Raw genomic sequence first — 18045 nt, 5'->3', positions numbered from 1 at the left:
CATTAATAAAGTTTAGAAAATACCATAATATCATTGTTTGAAAACATCAATACCACATTAAGTTACAACCCATGACGTGTTTAAATGAGTTCACAAGGACTCAACAAAAGTACTTAAAGAAAACCTGAGTTTAGAGACGTGTATCCCGTCCAGGATTAAGATACACCCCCTAAACTCAACAACCATGGATAACATCTTTTATTCAAACGCAGCTTGACGACACATGCATACCCTTCCAGATCTACTAGTTTCCTGAAATACATGTAGTTTGAAAAATCAACAAAAGTTGAGCGAGTTCATGTGTATGTGAGTATGTATAAACCTTTGTAAACAGTGAATGTATGTATGTCCCGGTATGATTGCAAACAAGGAAAAGATCACCAATGGTTTGCAAGGCCACTGATATGTGTGACGGTGTAGGAAGACTCAAACCTAGCAAAGTTGTAACAGGCTTCCGGCTGGAAGACATAGTCCCCACTATGGCCCCGGCCTCATGGGTGTGGGCTCGCTAAACCCAAATAGATCTATCACTCATGCCACTCGGTCCTGATACGAGGATTAATGGTCCCAAGCATCCGCCTACCCTATCACATGATCTATGGTTCTTTCCTAGGCTAATCATACCAATAGTATTGTAAGTATCCCTTTGTAACATGTATTTCACCCCCGAAGTAAGTAAACAAAATAGTTTAAGGAAAAGGGGGGACATGAACTCACAGTAGTGCGTCTTCAGTATCGTCAACTCAAATCTCCACAGCTAATCACGACTACCTACAATGTACTAACGTCTATTAGACGAACGGGCCGTGCCTTGGCTTAGAGTTTAACGTCTTGAGTTGCGTTTCTTGTCACACCCCGGCCGCGTCAAAACAACAAAACCGCGGCGGAAACGCCGGGGGAGTGAATTGCGACAGAATTATTGTTTCAACAACCATGGCAATTTAAGTTATGTATTATTGAATAAAGAGTTTACATTGTCTTTAAGTTCAAACTAAAATAACATAATTAACTGTCTTTTAAGTCACTAAGGCCCGAGTCCGCCTAAGTGAAGCACAAACATCATCATGCATCAGCACCTGAAAACACATGTAAAAATAGGTACGTCAGCATAAAAATGCCTGTGAGATACATAGGTTTTGTTTATGCAGATTCATGACTTGTATTTGAAATAAGTGTTTAATAAAATAGTCATGAACCTTGTAAAATGTTTTCTTTTGTAAAATCATGTAAAAATCGATATGAAAATCAAATGATAATGAAAGGACAATGTATGGTTAAATGAATAACCAAGTGAAAGTGAATTTGGATAAAATGTGTACTTTGTAAAACAATGTCATGTTCTTGTATAAAATGTTTCATGTATTGCCCCAAGTGATTTAGATAACGCAACAATGTATGATATGATAAAAGCACTTATATATAGGAAGTACCAGCGGCGTATCCACCATGCTTTTATCATATAACACATAGCCCCGTTACATAAGTCACTTATCAATAACCAACCAAAATGTAATGTTCGATGTCAAATGTTCATGTGAAAACCATGTTAAAAGTCATGTATAACCAATGTAATGCATAGTAAGTAGGAAATCATCTACTTAAACTATGTGATGATGCCAATGTGAAATAAATGTCATATATGGTGAATAACAAGTAATTACTCAACCATAGGAAAAATGTACAAAACAAGGTTTTTGAATAAACATAAGTTTAAATCAAATGTTATATTTTGCAGAAAAACAATGCTTTATGATTACAAACATTTATGCAATAATGTTAATCGCATACATTCAAGCCTTGCGACTGTGGCGACAAACCCTTAAACGAATTAAAGGTTTATCTAAATTATGTAGTTGGATTCTGTCATTCCCAACTTCCAAACAAACCTAGGAAGTCGGAAACGGGAGTTGTCAATTCCTATGGTACCATTACATAAGTCCGAGCGGCGTAGCTAATGTTAATGAATGTATTATTGTCCCGATTTAACATACCAAATGTCATAACCAATGTAGCATGTGAAAACCATGTACTAGGAATGCTAAGTAAACATGCCTAGTAGAAATGTTCATGTAAAACGATGTGCTAGCATGCTCAGTAAACATACATAGCAAAAATGTCATGTAAAACAATGTGTACATATGCTAAGTAAACATATCCAACAAATGTGTAGTAAATCAATGTGCTAGCATGCTTAACATACATAGCAAAACATAATTGAAAGCATGTACTATAAGTGTACTAGGTGAAACTAGCATGTTTATGTCATAAAAGCATGAAATGCACAAAAGTAACACGTATGTACATGTGTACCACCCCAAAGTATTTGAAAACGGTAAAAGAGGGGAACTATATACTCACTTGGGATTGCTAATTAGTCTTGAGAATAAGACCAATTAAAGCTCCAAGTATCACGGAATCAACCGGCACCTAGTATAGGTAACTATGTTAATAATCGGATTCCTAAATCGGGAGATAGGATAGAATGAGGTTCTATAAATCAAATGAGTATTTTAACTCATATGGTATGATTTAATAGGCCCTACATTCTGATTGGAAAGTTTACCTTAGTGCTTTTGACCCGTTTCGACACATTATGGTAACATAAGCTACCATAAGGCGTCGTTAGCGTAAAACTATGTTCGGATGGTTAACTATGTGCTATGCCAAGTCTTACATGCCCAATTATCCCTAAACATGTTGCTAAATCAGATTATATGTCAAAAATATGTTCACATAGTCAAAATACGAATTTATGCTTCAAAAGGGCATTTTGGTCATTTCCTATGGGCATACAAGCTAACTAGCATATGACTAACCAATCCTATGTGATCACAAGGTATAACCTCAGAGGTTATTCCCTATGCAACTATGATCACTAAGCAAGCTTGGTCGGATCCTAAAGATCGACCAAACGGGTCGGATTCAAAAGTCTAAGCGGTTGTCTAGACCGCTAAACTTATGACCCTAAACAAGCATTAAACTAATAGTGACGAGTTAAACATGTCAAAACATGTTTAACCTACTGATTTGGTATCAAAATAAAGTGGTTTGATACCCTAATGTAGTTCCGTTGCAAAATGCGTGCTAAAACACATTTTGACCGGGACTTTGACTCGTCACTACACCTAGTTAACGTGGTAATCAGCGGGTATAATCACTAAGGATTATAACTGGCGTGATTACAATCACGTTGCAAAGTTCAACCAAACTTTGCGTTGACCAAAGGCTGGTCAAACTGAAAGTCAAACACTTGTTTGACTTTTTAAACTAGAAAGCAATAAAAGGAATGAAAGAATGCTCACTAAAGTCCTTGCTATCTTTTCTACAAAGAAGACAAGTCCCAAAATCAGTTTGAGAGAGCTCCAAAGCAGATAAGAGAAGAGAAATGAGGAATGAGCAAGGAATGAGTGAACTGGTGTGGCTATTTATACTTGTAGCAAAGTTACAAGATCACTCCAAGTGTTTGTGTAACCTCCAAGGATTAAATCATGGCCATCCATGTGTTAGGAGATGATTAGAAGCCTTGGTGATCACTTAAACTTGCTTAACACACCAAAAATCTGCATAAACAGCCCCTGAATTAGCAACAAAATGCTAAAAACACATTTCTGGTCGCTGGGCACCTCACACGGCCCGCGTAAGGATAGGCATGGGCCTTACGCGCCCCGCCTGGGCTCCCCAGTTCAGCAAAGTTTCACATATTTACAGCTTTAGTCCCTGCATGCATTCGAGTCCATTTTTGGCACTTTTGACCCCCGTTAAGCCATTTTCAAGGCTCTACAAGGTCAATAAAGTTTAGAGGACTCAAAATATGCTCGGAGAACTCTCGGATGTCGGCTCGTTTGGTCGTACGGTCGCGTTGTTCGCTAATTTACGACGAAACTCAAACGGACACGAAAACGAACCAAATTAAGCGACGAATGATATTTTTGCATGCCGATCACTAAAATAAAAATATTTTAGTGTGTACAAAAAAATTTGGATGTCCAGATGTGGTCAGAACGTAAGATATGCGCGAAAATGCAAACTTACGCCATTTTTGACACTTTTAGTCCCTGTAAGATCATATAAGCATGTTTTCGCACACCGAACCTATCAAAGCTTATTTCTAGGATATGTTTAGGTTATATATGATATGTTTAACTTATGATCAAGTTCCGGACTGCACGGTTCCATACGAAACGACAAGCTTTTGCAAATTGACGCAAATAGTCCTTGAGAGCGAATAAACTTGTTTTTGCCATACCAAAGCCTTTAAAACCTAATTCTAAGTTATGTAAAGGTTATTTATGGTATGTTAAGCTTATGTTGCTATTCCGGAGTATTTGTCGCATTAAACTGATCATGTTTACGCATCCGTTTGCGTATAACTTCCTAGAAAGCAATATAGAGTTCAAAATCGATCAAAAATCAACATGTGCATAAAATCAAACATAAATGACAAACATTGGGATCAAAATACACTGTTTTATTAATATTGTATTGTTCAGAGTTTGTATAATAACATCACAAGCACAGATGTCACAGTCTCCCCTACTTCAGGAAATTTCGTCCCGAAATTTATTTAGAGGAAACTCGTGAGAATAGATGTGGATATTTCGCTTTCATCTGATCTTCACGTTCCCAAGTAAACTCTGACCAACCGAATCCGTTTGTTCTTCAACTGTTTGAATGTACGGTCCACTATCTCCACAGGTTTCTCGACAAAGTGCATTGTGTTATCAACATGAATTTCATCAAGTGGTATGTGGAGGTTCTCATCAGCTAAACACTTTCTGAGATTGGACACGTGGAATGTTGGATGAACATTTCCAAGTTCAGGAGGTAGCTCAAGTCTGTAGGCTACTTTTCCGATTCTTTCAACGATCTTGAATGGTCCAACAGAGCGTGGTGCAAGTTTTCCTTTCTTTCCAAATCTAATCACACCTTTCCAAGGGGATACCTTGAGTAGGATGTGATCACCGACTTGAAATTCTAAGGGCTTGCGTCGTCGATCCGCGTAACACTTTTGACGGCTTCTAGCTGTCTGAAGGTTATCACGAATCTTCTTGACCTTATCTGTAGTCTCTAGAATGAATTCAGGTCCAGTAAGCTGAGCTTCACCTATCTCATTCCAGCAGACCGGTGAACGACATTTTCGACCGTATAAAGCTTCGAAAGGAGCCATATTGATGCTAGAGTGATAACTATTGTTGTAGGAGAATTCGAATAAAGGTAGATGCGAATCCCAACTACCACCAAAATTAATCACACACGCTCTAAGCATATCCTCCAGTGTCTGGATTGTTCTCTCAGATTGACCATCTGTCTGCGGATGGTATGCTGAGCTCAAATGAAGTTGGGTACCCATGGCAGATTGCATGGTTTTCCAAAAGCGAGACGAGAATCGAGCATCTCTGTCAGATATAATGTTCAAAGGTACACCATGTCGAGATACAATCTCATCAACATATATCTTGGCAAGTTTGTCAGCAGATAGATCCTCACGGATCTGCAAGAAATGTGCTGACTTGGTTAGACGATCAACAATAACCCAGATGGCATCATGACCTCTTTTAGTGTGCGGCAGCTTGGTAATGAGATCCATGGCAATGTTTTCCCATTTCCAAACCGGAATCTCTGGTTGCTCCAATAATCCAGAGGGATGTTGATGTTCTGCCTTAACCTTAAGACAAGTAAGGCATTTGGAAACATATAAGGCAATGTCTTTCTTCATACCCGGCCACCAATACTAGGTTCGAAGATCCTTATACATTTTATCTGCACCAGGATGAATAGAATAACGAGACTTGTGAGCTTCATCCATAAGCAAGGTGCGAAGATCGTCTATACTTGGGACCCACAAACGGCCCATGAAATAGAAAATCCCAAAGTCTTTCAGTTCAAGCTCAGGCTTAGTATGACACGGTAACTCCTTACCCATCAAGTCTTGTGTAACACAAGTATGTTGAGCCTGAATTATGCGAGTTTGAATGTCAGATCGAACCTGAAAACAGTGAAGCTTGACATGTTCCTTACGACTCAATGCGTCAGCCACGACATTCGCCTTACCAGGATGGTAGCGAATTTCGCAATCGTAGTCGTTTAGGAGTTCTACCCAACGTCGTTGCCTCATGTTTAGTTCTTTATGATTGAAAATATGCTGGAGACTCTTATGGTTAGTAAACACTACGCACTTTGTACCGTAAAGGTAGTGTCTCCAGATTTTGAGAGCAAAGACTACTGCACCTAACTCAAGATCATGAGTGGTGTAGTTCTTCTCGTGTACCTTCAGCTGTCTTGATGCATAGGCCATAGCTTTGTTTCTTTGCATAAGAACATAGCCAAGGCCTAAATTGGATGCATCACAATACACAACAAAATCGTCGTTACCCTCGGGCAAAGATAGAATAGGTGCATCACAGAGTTTCTGTTTCAAGGTCTGAAAAGCTTCTTCCTGTTTGGATCCCCACTCAAAAGGTTTACTCTTCTGAGTTAAAGCAGTGAGAGGAACCGCAATCTTGGAGAAGTTTTCAATGAAACGGCGGTAGTAACCCGCTAGACCAAGAAATGAACGAACCTCGGTAGGAGTAATAGGAGTATCCCAATCCTTAATCGCACTGATTTTGGCAGGATCTACATGTATACCTTGTTCGTTGACGATGTGCCCAAAAAATTGAACTTCCTTAAGCCAGAATTCGCACTTGGAGAATTTGGCGAAAAGCTGTTCTTTCTTTAGATGCTCCATTGTAAGACGAAGATGTTGCTCATGAGCAGCTCGAGTCTTAGAATAAATCAGAATGTCATCAATGAAGACGATGATGAACTTGTCCAAATAAGACTTACAAACCCTATTCATCAAGTCCATGAATACAGCTGGAGCATTTGTTAAACCGAAAGGCATAACAGTAAACTCATAATGACCATAACGCGTACGAAATGTTGTCTTGGGAATATCTTCTTCGATGACTCGAAGTTGATGATACCTAGAACGCAGATCAATCTTTGAAAAGCAAGTAGCACCCTGTAGCTGATCAAAGAGATCATCAATGCGAGGTAGGGGATATCGATTCTTGATGGTAAGCTTGTTAAGCTCACGGTAATCGATACACATCCTGAATGATCCATCTTTCTTTTTCACGAATAGGACAGGAGCGCCCCAAGGTGAAAAGCTCGGACGAATGAATCCTTTGTCAGATAGCTCCTGAAGCTGCTTAGATAACTCTTGCATCTCAGACGGTGCAAGACGATAAGGTGATTTAGCAATGGGATTTGCACCAGGCACAAGATCAATGCGGAACTCAACTTGGCGTACAGGGGGGTAAACCAGGTAATTCTTCAGGAAATACCTCTGGATAATCCCGAACAACAGGGATATCTTAGATTGTCTTACCCTTGCCTTTATCTTCTACGACATGTGCTAAGAAAGCAACATACTTCTTGCGTAGATATTTGCGGGCTTGGGTACAGGACATAAGCTTAAGACCACTGACGGGTTTCTCCCCACGAACTTCTAAGATTTCACCAGTCGATAGCGGTATACGGACCAACTTCTCAAAACATACCACCTCAGCATGGTACTTGGATAACCAATCCATTCCTACTATAACATCAAAGCTCCCGAGTTGCATCGGTGTGAGGTCAATGGGGAAAAGATGGTTATTGAGATTCAACTGGCAATTTCGAAGAACCGAGTCGAGTACAACGGGTTCACCACTAGCTACTTCTACTGTCAAGGGCTTTCCTAGTTTTGTTCTAGTCATCGCAAGAAAAGGCTCAAATGCTAAGGACACAAAACTCTTATCGGCACCCGAATCAAATAGAACAGAAGCAGGATGGTTGTTAACAAGGAACGTACCGTTCACCACTTCGTTATCCGCACACGCCTCATTTGCATTAAGGTTAAAAGCTCTACCACGAGCCGGTGTCTGATTTGCGTTTGCCAACCTCGGGCAGTTGTTCCTGTAGTGGGTCAGATCCCCACAATTGTAACACGAACCAGGCGGAAAGTGAGGCCGTGCAGGATTCTGGGCAGGGTTTTGTGCTGCTTGGTTTTGAGCTGCCTGATTTTGGTTAGGAGCAAAACGGCAGGTATTCGCAAGATGACCAGATTTGCCACAATTTGTGCAGATGCGACATTGCAACTGTGGCTGGTGATGGCTGTTACATCGGTTGCACAGAGGTGCATTTCCCGCATACTGCCTCTTGGCAGCAGGTTGTGCAGCCTGATTCGGTGCAGCCTGATTAGGAGCAGCCTGATTCGTCTGAGCAGTGACAGCGAAGTTCTTGGAAGCCTTACGCTTCCTAGACTTCTTCGAAGACTCAGCAGCCTTCTTGCCCTTGTTATCCTTGGTGCTATCAGACTGTTTCTGCTTTTTGTCACCTTTTCTGTGGAGTTTACCCTTTTTGATTTGCGATTCAGTAAGGGTTGCAGCTAGCTCAATGGCCTGTCGGACGGTAGTAGGGTGGCTGCCAGTGACAATATCCTGAACAGGATCTGGCAAACCGTCTATGTACCTCTCGATTGCCTTATCCAAAGGCGTGACCATTGTAGGACAGAGCAAGCTTAACTCCTCATATCTGTCTGTATAAGCCCGGTGTTCACCACTGTCTTGCTTCAGATCATTGAACTCATCTTCTAGTGCCCCCTGCTTGTGACGAGGACAAAATTCTCTCATCATGAGAGTTCTAAGTTCCTCCCCTGGCTGACCCAAAGCAATCTCAGCACCTCGGTCTCTCATTACCCCATTCCACCAGGTAAGAGCCCTCTTTTAAAATACACTCGAGGCAAACTCGACTTTACGATTGTTCGGACACTGAACATGGTGAAATGTGCTCTCAAGACTCTCAAACCACTGGAGAAGCCCTGTTGCTCCTTCAGTACCACTAAACTTGAGCGGTTTAGCCGAGTTAAACTGTTTAAAGTTGCACGGAGCAGGTGCATTAACATTGTTATTAGTGGCTTGGTTTATTTGAGTTATCAGACCAGGTAGCATAGCAGCCATCTGCTGTGCTATAATAGCTGCCAGTTCGTCATCAGGTTGAGGAGCGTTACGTCGAGGAGGCATTCTAAAAGAGGAAATATGAGAGAAAACGAGTGAGATGTTGTGATGAAAAAAATGAGATATCAATCAAATCGACAAAAAGCAAGGAATGTGGTCATTTGTTTGTTACCACATAGCAAACAAACACACACAATGACAAATCAAAGTAAATGAGTCATAATAATGTATCATCGAAGACATGCTCGCCTATAAGTGAACACTCACCCCAAGAGTTCCCAGGTAAGAGTGACTGGTCCGATATTGCGGATTTGTACAAACACTCTAGCCTTAGACAGAAAACTCAGGGTACAGACATTCACTCTTCCAGTTTGCACGTGTTCACATTATTTAGACCCAAACTTTAACGAGATTTTGAAAATTTGGAAGGCGTTAAGCCAAAAAAAAATCATCTAAGGATAGATGATTGGTTTCAAAATCATTTTGGAAGTTGTGTTCAAGTTTTGGTAATCCCCTAAGGATAGGTGACAGGTATTGTTTTAAGATCTAAACACAAGTAAACTTGTGTTAGGGTCCTAGAAAGTTATAGTCTAGGTCAAAGCATTACTAATAACCTAATTCCCTATAACCAATGGCTCTGATACCAACTCTTCTGTCACACCCCGGCCGCGTCAAAACAAAAAAACCGCGGCGGAAACGCCGGGGAGTGAATTGCGACAGAATTATTGTTTCAACAACCATGGCAATTTAAGTTATGTATTATTGAATAAAGAGTTTACATTGTCTTTAAGTTCAAACTAAAATAACATAATTAACTGTCTTTTAAGTCACTAAGGCCCGAGTCCGCCTAAGTGAAGCACAAACATCATCATGCATTAGCACTTGAAAACACATGTAAAAATAGGTACGTCAGCATAAAAATGCCTGTGAGATACATAGATTTTGTTTATGCAAATTCATGACTTGTATTTGAAAGAAGTGTTTAATAAAATGTAGTCATGAACCTTGTAAAATGTTTTCTTTTGTAAAACCATGTAAAAATCGATATGAAAATCAAATGATAATGAAAGGACAATGTATGGTTAAATGAATAACCAAGTGAAAGTGAATTTGGATAAAATGTGTACTTTGTAAAACAATGTCATGTTCTTGTATAAAATGTTTCATGTCTTGCCCCAAGTGATTTAGATAACGCAACAATGTATGATATGATAAAAGCACTTATATATAGGAAGTACCAGCGGCGTATCCACCATGCTTTTATCATATAACACATAGCCCCGTTACATAAGTCACTTATCAATAACCAACCAAAATGTAATGTTCGATGTCAAATGTTCATGGGAAAACCATGTTAAATGTCATGTATAACATGTATCATGTATAACCAATGTAATGCATAGTAAGTAGGAAATCATCTACTTAAACTATGTGATGATGCCAATGTGAAACAAATGTCATGTATGGTGAATAACAAGAAATTACTCAACCATAGGAAAAATGTACAAAACAAGGTTTTTGAATAAACATAAGTTTAAATCAAATGTTATGTTTTGCAGAAAAACAATGCTTTATGATTACAAACATTTATGCAGTAATGTTAATCGTATACATTCAAGCCTTGCGACTGTGGCGACAAACCCTTAAACGAATTAAAGGTTTATCTAAATTATGTAGTCGGATTCTGTCATTCCCAACTCTCAAACAAACCTAGGAAGTCGGAAACGGGAGTTGTCAATTCCTATGGTACCATTACATAAGTCCGAGTGGCGTAGCTAATGTTAATGAATGTATTATTGTCCCAATTTAACATACCAAATGTCATAACCAATGTAGCATGTGAAAACCATGTACTAGGAATGCTAAGTAAACATGCCTAGTAGAAATGTTCATGTAAAACGATGTGCTAGCATGTTCAGTAAACATACATAGCAAAAATGTCATGTAAAACAATGTGTACATATGCTAAGTAAACATATGCAACAAATGTGTAGTAAATCAATGTGCTAGCTTGCTTAACATACATAGCAAAACATAATTGAAAGCATGTACTATAATTGTACTAGGTGAAACTAGCATGTTTATGTCATAAAAGCATGAAATGCACAAAAGTAACACGTATGTACATGTGTACCACCCCAAAGTATTTGAAAACGGTAAAAGAGGGGAACTATGTACTCACTTGGGATTGCTAATTAGTCTTGAGAATAAGACCAATTAAAGCTCCAAGTATCACGGAATCAACCGGCACCTAGTATAGGTAACTATGTTAATAATCGGATTCCTAAATCGGGAGATAGGATAGAATGAGGTTCTATAAATCAAATGAGTATTTGAACTCATATGGTATGATTTAATAGGCCCTACATTCTGATTGGAAAGTTTACCTAAGTGCTTTTGACCCGTTTCGACACATTATGGTAACATAAGTTACTATAAGGCGTCGTTAGCGTAAAACTATGTTCGGATGGTTAACTATGTGCTATGCCAAGTCTTACATGCCCAATTTTCCCTAAACATGTTACTAAATCAGATTATATGTCAAAAATATGTTCACATAGTCAAAATACGAATTTATGCTTCAAAAGGGCATTTTGGTCATTTCCTATGGGCATACAAGCTAACTAGCATATGACTAACTAATCCTATGTGATCACAAGGTATAACCTCAGAGGTTATTCCCTATGCAACTATGATCACTAAGCAAGCTTGGTCAGATCCTAAAGATCGACCAAACGGGTCGGATTCGAAAGTCTAAGCGGTTGTCTAGACTTCTTAACTTACGAGCCTAAACAAGCACTAAACTAATAGTGACGAGTTAAACATGTCAAAACATGTTTAACCTACTGATTTGGTATCAAAACAAAGTGTTTTGATACCCTAAAGTAGTTCCGTCGCAAAATGCATGCTAGAACGCATTTTGACCGGGACTTTGACTCGTCACTACACCTAGTTAACATGGTAATCAGCGGGTATAATCACTAAGGATTATAACCGACGTGATTACAATCACGTTGCAAAGTTCAACCGAACTTTGTGTTGACCAAAGATTGGACAAACTGAAAGTCAAACACTTGTTTGACTTTTTAAACTAGAAAGCAATAAAAGGAATGAAAGAATGCTCACTAAAGTCCTTGCTATCTTTTCTACAAAGAAGACAAGTCCCAAAATCAGTTTGAGAGAGCTCCAAAGCAGATAAGAGAAGAGAAATGAGGAATGAGCAAGGAATGAGTGAATTGGTGTGGCTATTTATACTTGTAGCAAAGTTACAAGATCACTCCAAGTGTTTGTGTAACCTCCAAGGGATTAAATCATGGCCATCCATGTGTTAGGAGATGATTAGAAGCCTTGGTGATCACTTAAACTTGCTTAACACGCCAAAAATTTGCATAAACAGCCCCTGAATTAGCAACAGAATGCTAAAAACACATTTCTGGTCGCTGGGAACCTCACACGGCCCGCATAAGGATAGGCATGGGCCTTACACGCCCCGCCTGGGCTCCCCAGTTTAGCAAAGTTTCACATATTTACAGCTTTAGTCCCTGCATGCATTTGAGTCCATTTTTGGCACTTTTGACCCCCGTTAAGCCATTTTCAAGGCTCTACAAGGTCAATAAAGTTTAGAGGACTCAAAATATGCTCGGAGAACTCTCGGATGTCGACTCGTTTGGTCATACGGTCGCGTTGTTCGCTAATTTACGACGAAACTCAAACGGAGGCGAAAACGAACCAAATTAAGCGACAAATGGTATTTTTGCATGCCGATCACTAAAATAAAAATATTTTAGTGTGTACAAAAAATTTGGATGTCCAGATGTGGTCAGAACGTAAGATATGCGCGAAAATGCAAACTTACGCCGTTTTTGACACTTTTAGTCCCTGTAAGATCATATAAGCATGTTTTCGCACATCGAACCTATCAAAGCTTATTTCTAAGATATGTTTAGGTTATATATGGTATGTTTAACTTATGATCAAGTTCCGGACTGCACGGTTCTATACGAAACGGCAGACTTTTGCAAATTGACGCAAATAGTCCCTGAGTGCGAATAAACTTGTTTTTGCCATACCAAAGCCTTTAGAACTTATTTCTAAGTTATGTAAAGGTTATTTAAGTTATGTTAAGCTTATGTTGCTATTCCGGAGTGTTTTTCGCATTAAACTGATCGTGTTTACGCATCCGTTTGCGTATAACTTCCCAGAAAGCAATATGGAGTTCAAAATCGATCAAAAATCAACATGTGCATAAAATCAAACATAAATGACAAACATTGGGATCAAAATACACTGTTTTATTAATATTGTATTGTTCAGAGTTTGTATAATGACATCACAAGCACAGATGTCACATTTCTTATGTTATTCCAAGTTATAATTATTCGTTAAAATAATAATTATTTTAACTATTGGGATTGAACCCTACCAAAGGAACAGATAATGAAAGCCAAAACCGGTTCACAACAGAGGATTATTCATAAGCAGCTGTTTGCATTAAGCTTTCCCCTTGACAGTGGTTATTTGGCAACTGACAGACTTCAAAGCACTGCTCAATAAGACAATTTCTACTAAAGTACTGATGAAGATTAAAGGCTGAAGCTCAATCTACTGACGGAATCCAAGCACTGCTGAAGAGTTAAAGCACTGCCCATTCAAGGTCTGATCACCCTTTGAAGAAAGCACTGATGCTCAAACATCAGTGGTTGACTACATCAGTGGAATGAAGAATCAGTGTTTATACATCAGTGATTAGAATGTAATCAGTGTCTGTATGGCCAGTAGTTATAAATCAGTGGATAGAGTTTGTTAGGTTGTTAGATGTCACTTTCATGGTGACGTCAGCTGAGATGCTTCAGTGGTTTGGTTTGCCTATTAATGTAACAGTACCTTGTACTGTTACATTTGATTAACTGAGTGGGTTCTTCTCCTCATGTCTAATCCTTTCATCTTGTGCAATCAACCTTGGAGCATCAGGTTGAGGGGGAGTTTAGTTTGTAAGCATGCTCTGTAAATCTTTTGTTTTGTATTGTAATCATTTGACTCAGTATGAAGCATTGGTTTATCAAAACTATTTTCTCCTTTGATTGTGTTTACAAAGTTTGTTTTCATTTCCGCTGCATTTCAATCTCAAATCATATCTACTGATTTGTTCAAATAATACAAACAAACACAATCATGACAGTCTCCGATCCTAACAATTGGTATCAGAGCTTGGACAGTCAAATTCGATCTAACAGTCAAATTTGACATAACAGTTCAGCTCAAAATTCATTGATATTAAGGTTGATTGTATTTCGTTGAAAAACATAGTAACGAGATGTAGGATCGTTTTGGGACCCAAACGAGTCGATCAGAAGAGGTCTTCACCAATACAAAAGGCGAAAACAGATGTATCGGTGTTATTTCAGCTGAATTGCATAAGAAATCACTTTAAATTGTCTTTTGATTCATATTAGATCGTTTACAACGCTGTAGACACTTCGACAGAGCTTCGTCGTCGGAACTAATTTCGTTACAAATGAATCAGACACTTCAGGTATTTATAGGTGAACTAATTCCGTTTGAAATAGTCCAAGCAAGATTTAATTCCGCATGAAATTAACTCAAGCGAGATTAGGTTTCATGCGGAATTACAATTCCGTGCGGAATTAATTAATTTCGTATGAAATAACCAACATGTCATTTCATGCGAAATTACCTATAAACCACTTTCTCGTTTTCCGTGCCCTGATCTAACTATTACAATACAAGACTCGATACAAGACGAAGTCGACAGACGTATGCACCAACAGACTCCCCCTCGGATGTTGACGAGTCTTCAGTGTCGAGTCTTCGGTTGTCAAACCTTCCGTCTTTATCAGTCTGCTCGCTCTCTCCAAAGATTCTCCATTGTAAGCATCCTCAATCAATCTTTCTTTCTTCTCTTATCTCTTTTATTCCAATGATCTGAATCTGACTCTTTCACATTTACAGATTCAAACACTTGATCTAATCTTTTCTTTTTGAAAATCTTCAGACTCCCCCTTTCGATATACTGGGATCGTAGTATGGAATTCACCATCTTCAGGTTCTAAAATCTTAACCTGGCTTACAATCTGCTCTGGTATCGGAACCTGGCTTTTCCTGCACAATCTCTACCATACACATAAGTTTCTCAAAAATTAAAATATAGACACCACTTGCAGGAATCATTCAAAACTATTTAGACTTTGAAAACCGCTTGTAAAAATACAATCATTCTCACCCACTCTTTTCCAAATCTGTTCTTCATATTTAGCACTTGGAATTTTGAACATCAGCTTTTCAAAATCAGTTGTTGAAAATCTTTTTGAATTTTTCAAAATTTATGCTAAAACACTCCGAATATCTTTTTGGATTTTTGAATGAAAATAAATGCAGTAAAGAAATATTTACAAACAATATTTTTGTGAGCTTTTGTAAGAGGATCATATCAGTTTTTGAGACAAATCACCAACACCGTTAAGCTTTCAACATTTTAAGTTCTAAACAATTCACCTAGATTGTCAGTATACTGGTCCTCTTAAATTTTCACACAAAGTTCAACTGTTTTGAGATACGAGATTAATGTTTTAAGCACTTAAACTTATTCGCGTGTCCCACCACTTGAATATACTTGACGTGTGCGCGAGTATACATATTTTTACAATGAAATTACACACGATTTGGTTTTAAATTTATAAAAGTGATTATTACTTTTACATCAAAACACACACGAAAGAGGCAAGTGTACCACATCATATATGTAGTAAAGTATCGGTAAGAACCAAGTATCGATCCAAGGAAATGGGCGGAGAAATAATACTAGACCTTTGTCACTAAAATACCGGTAAAAAAATAAGTTGTTTGGTTTTTAATAAACTAAAGTAAGCATAAATAAATACTTATAATTTATAAAACATAGTAGATTTCAAATACTAAAATAGATAAGGCACAACCAAAGCATGTCAACTAAGTCAGTTTTGGCATTAGAAGCATTCGGTCAATTCTCCATTTTTAAGACAATTAGTATCCCTTTCGGGAATCCTAACATGACAATCATTCGGAAAGCTAAAACGATAAACACACTTTAACCACCTAAAATTGTTCTTTAACGTGCAATTGATAAATGTCTATGAAAATCTCTTAGAAATAAGTTAGTCATCCGTTAGGGGTTTTCTAACCTCACTTAAACAAGGAAAGCGACACCGATAAACACAATGCAACCACCGAGACAAGCATAAACTAGATTAAATCACAACCAAGTTCATTTTACAAATCTTGCACATAAATTCACCAAGATAGCAATTTTGGCCTAAACTACTAACTAAGCTAACAAATCATGGCAAGAATTCATAACAACACCATTTAACTCGTTAAGGTCCTTACGTGACGGCAAGCTTTCTTGATTAACAATAATTACATTTTATTAAACCACTAACCATTTCTAGTATCATGGTGCCCACATTTTAACCAAGCTAAACTAGTTAACCAAGTTTAAAGTTTACTAATACATGATTAATTAAGCTTCATTTTTCAACTATCTCAACTAACCAATTACCAATCATCCAACACAATTACTTATAATCAAGAAATCAATATTAATAACAAGGTTGCAAACTAATCATCAAAGATTAATCATAGAAAATACTTCCAAATGTCATTACAAACAAAGATTAACATACTAATGATTAAGATCAAGCAAGGGATTGTTGTGTTTTTGCCCAAAGGCTTACATTAATACATAATAATCAGTCTCAATGCTTGAAACATAACAAAATTATGGAAAGACTTAAGAATTCAAACCATAAACAAGCATAAGAATGAGAATCCGGATAGTAATCGAGCTAAACGAGACAATGTGGCTTGAATCCGGGTGAAAGCTAACGCCTCCGGAGCCTGAAAATCACCTGAATTGCTCTCCAAAATTCCAGAGTTACGACCAGAATGCTACTGTCTGTTTTTTATAACATTTTGCGATCGCACGGTCGTGCCAATAAAGTGCACGACCATTCACTTTTACATTACGTTGCACCATACTTTTGTGACATCAGCAGAGTTGACTGGTCTTCGAAGTCACACGGCCGTTCTGCTGGAGGCACGGTCGTGCATCTCCGGGTTGGGGTGGCACAGACTCTTGAACGGGCAGTGCCTTCCTGGACTTTGGCTGATCATCGAAACCGCACGGGGTGCGATCAGACGCACGCCCGTGCATCACCGGGATAAGCTTGAACGCCGGGTCGCACCCTCGTTCACTACCAGGCTGGACAGCATTTGTCGGAGATGCACGGTCGTTCATTAGGTCGCACGACCGTTCCGCTTGCCCAGGTCAGAATTCCAACAGAATGTTCACAGCTTTGTCGTTTCGTCCGGAAAGTCCTCGTTTTCACTATCATCTTTTCTGGTATGCTGTTTTAGGCCTGTAAACAAAAGTATACATGATTAAGTATCCGAATGACGGTTTTACGACCGAAAACGCATAAAATGGGGATAAAATGGGGGACTAAAATATGTGTAAATTAGCGAATATCAATACTCCCGTATCCAGATCCCAATATTCAGTCTTACAGGTGAGTATACCTAGATGATATCTGTAAAGGGTTAAATGCGAAACCGTGAGAGCTCATGTCAGAACTTTCGTTCAGCAAAGAGATGACGGCTCGTCTTTTGGTGTGTTCCCTTTAGAGAATCTTTTCTTCGACATCACATGATTAGCATTTTTCAATGTTTCTCATTTTTTGTACTGAGGGCAGCGCTATATTTCAAGCAAGCAGAAAGTATTATACGGGGACTAGGCCATTGCTTTCGCAAAATCAGAAGTCCCGGAATAATACCCCAGATATCACTAAGTATAAAGACCTAGTATCTCAGAAAGAGGGATCTTTCAAACAAGATTTCGGGGGTTACCCATATATCCAAGAAATGTTCCCCATGATATAAGTAAGTTTGAAATTTAGGTTTATATCTCGACCACAATCTACTAAATGTATAAAAACCTACTGACATATCCGCAGTGAGATTGTTTATCACATTTGAACTTCCAATTCTTTAGCGTGTTGTGATAGTCCAC

This window comes from Helianthus annuus, chromosome 6 (genome assembly GCF_002127325.2).
Source record: "Helianthus annuus cultivar XRQ/B chromosome 6, HanXRQr2.0-SUNRISE, whole genome shotgun sequence".
In the NCBI taxonomy this organism is placed as follows: Eukaryota; Viridiplantae; Streptophyta; class Magnoliopsida; order Asterales; family Asteraceae; genus Helianthus; species Helianthus annuus.
This window is presented reverse-complemented; position numbering follows the sequence as displayed.